This window comes from Sinocyclocheilus grahami, unplaced genomic scaffold, assembly GCF_001515645.1.
Source record: "Sinocyclocheilus grahami isolate Dianchi unplaced genomic scaffold, SAMN03320097.WGS_v1.1 scaffold449.1, whole genome shotgun sequence".
Lineage (NCBI taxonomy): Eukaryota > Metazoa > Chordata > Actinopteri > Cypriniformes > Cyprinidae > Sinocyclocheilus > Sinocyclocheilus grahami.
Genome location: NW_015505628.1, coordinates 684,417 through 687,330, shown reverse-complemented (window position 1 = coordinate 687,330; position 2,914 = coordinate 684,417). Strand labels below are relative to the sequence as shown.

Here is a 2,914-nt window from a genome sequence, read left to right as displayed (position 1 = left end):
ACACACACACTCACACTCACTCGCACACACACACACACACACACACACACACACACACACACACACAAATGTATATTCACAAATTTTTTTGACATTTGACATTTTCTTTAAAACAAAACAATTTCTCACATTAAGCAATGTATTATCTTTTAATTTAAAGGATGTCCCACTTTAGCTGAATGCTAAAATTGATCTAACATGTTCAGGTAAATTGGGACAGTAACAAAACATGATATTTTAAAAAAATAGAACAAAGAAACGTGCATATCATAGTATAAAATCGAATAATCACATGAACGCATGTAATACAAATTGATATTGTAGACTGAAATACTGTTTGTATTAGAATTTAAACCTTAACAATTTTAATGAAATTAAACTATGTGCGGGCACTTACCATGAACTTTGTCAGACCTTCCCGCTCTTGAGTAACCACACCCACATGATTTACATTTGACAAATCAAATGTTGATATTCAAATTAAGTACTGTTATTACAACATTTCAAGACCACCCATAATTAATTAATGCAATTTTTTTAAAGGAGCACTACACTGGAAACGTATTTGTCCCAGTTTAACTGATGTCCCACTTCTGCTGACTTCAAAGCTTTTGCGTTCCCCATTGTGTGAAACTTTGTGACTGCTTGCAAAAAAATGGTTTTGGAAATATATATGATTATGGTTTCTGTGCTTAATGTTCTCTCACATTTACGTTCACCTGAGAAACTTTGCATCCGCTCGCAAAACTTTTGCAATGGAAATAATATGCGGTGAGAGGAAAAACTATACTTCAGTGCTTTTGCAAGTGCAAAGTTTCTCAAGGGATTGAAAATGCAAAATCATTGAAACATTTTTCGTCTTATCTTTTTTTTTTTTCTCCAATCACAGTCCTGAGTTAGTTTGACATTTAAAGAGCAATAACATTTCCGTCATCATTTATTCAACTCATACGTTGTTGCTTTTTCAACAAAACTTGCCCCACTTTCACTTGGTGAGCCAAAAACACACACATCATTATTAAAGTATCAAAGCAGTTCATATGACTCGTGTATTATATTCAAAGACATAGTTTTGGGTGAGGAATAGACTGAAAGGTTTTGTCCTTTTGCAACACGACACTCACGCTCACTATTTTTGTTGCAAATATAAACCAAAATTCCTCAACTCCTCAAGTCTATAGAGTATATATGATATGTTTGTAGGCTATAAAAGAGCAAGTCAACAGCTGTCATAACGTACAATGCTGCTCATACAATGCAATTATTTTAATGCTCAGTCTGAGAGCGTGTTTGCACATGCTGTGTTTGACTTTGCACTGCATCTTCACCGGCTGACAGAAACCAAGAAGACTTCTGAAAGCTGTCAGTGACCAGACGACGTAAGAAAGAGGTCAGCGCTGTTTTCTACTGGGGAAAAATAGGCCTTAGTGTAACATCCACCCATGCAGCGTCCCTAAATAGGACACACTGCATTATGACTCTTTATCTCAGTGTGCCAAAATTCTGCAGCTTGTGCAAAACTGCAGACCACAACATGAGAGATCATGCCATGCAAGCGGTTACACAAAACACTTTACCTTTATGCAATATACAGATATGGTTCTGTCTGAGCATTTGTCTAAGTTTGAGAAATGTAATGACGCGATAGTTCATCAGTTTTCAGGGAAAATATAAGTCTGCGAGTCAAGTGAAAAGGAAGAAGCCGTTAAACATTTGGCAGGAAGAGTCATTCTGATAAAGATGAAAGATATGCTCAATCACTGATAACCTGATTCTAACGTTTCCTGACACACTTGAGAAAGAAACCGAGAATGCATAGGGTGAATTCAGGTATTAAATTTGCAATCACACAATATTTTGGATGTTTTAAATGGTATTTTTATACTTAAAGGAAATAAAAAAGGTGTAAAATTCAGGTGCCATTGACATGACTGGGAAAAAAGTCATTAAGTAACATACATTTTAATATATATGTATGTATGTGAAGAGTTCAGATGCAAAAGCCTTGAAATTGTCTTCTAAAATGAGCTTTTTTAACAGGCTCCTATGTGTAAATATATATATATATATATATAAAATACCAAAATTATATATATATTTTTTTATTTTATTTTTTTAAGTACAAGAATTAGTAGGCTATAAGAAATACTACTAATAATTCAATGCTTTAAATGTTTAGGTATTTGAACTAGTTTAAGAATATATTTGTAAACCTGTGGACAGCGGACTGAAGACACTCACCTGAGCGCGAGCAGCAGGAGTTACAGTCACTTCGGGAAGTCACGCGGTCGTGTCTCATGTGTCATCTCGATTCTTGTTTTCTCACTTTCTACAGCGATTTCGCATTCGGTTTTAGATGTATTTTTCAATAGGCTTCTAGTTTAAAACGTGCCCGTTCGGTGTCAAACGACATGTTGTGGAAGTGTGTTTCAGTTCGTGAGTCGGAGGAGGAACTCGATTATATATGATATGATGGGAGGAGTGAAACAGCACGCGAGCGCAGGGTGAACAGGACAGGTTCAGAGCCAGACATGATGCATACAAATCTTAAAGACGTAAAACAAAGCCTAACACTTAAAGGGGTCATATGATGCTGCTAAAAAGAACATTATTTTGTGTATTTGGTACACAAATAAAATGTGTTTATGCGGTTTAAAGTAAAAAAAAACACATTATTTTCCACATACTGTACATTATTGTTTCTCCTCTATGCCCCGCCTTTCTGAAACGTGTTGATTTTTACAAAGCGAGGTGTGCTGTGATTGGCCAGCTATCCAGTGCGTTGTGATTGGCCGAATACCTCAAGCGTGTGACGGAAATGTTACGCCCCTCACCATACTGTGATGCCCTGTCCGGCCGGAGCAATGAGACAAAAACATTAAAACCCATTATAAACGAGGCATTTGTTGCATCC

General features: G+C 36.2%; 1 protein-coding gene across 1 annotated transcript in view; it reads right to left on the bottom strand.

Moving 5' to 3' along the window:
• Window positions 1-2,452, bottom strand: part of LOC107552391 (adapter protein CIKS-like) — a 15,637-nt gene extending 13,185 nt beyond the window's left edge. The window contains exon 1 of the mRNA XM_016234259.1: window positions 2,242-2,452. The gene's annotated coding sequence lies outside the window, so the exon portion shown is untranslated. The remainder of the gene's footprint in view (window positions 1-2,241) is intronic.
• Between the last annotated feature and the right edge of the window lie 462 nt (window positions 2,453-2,914).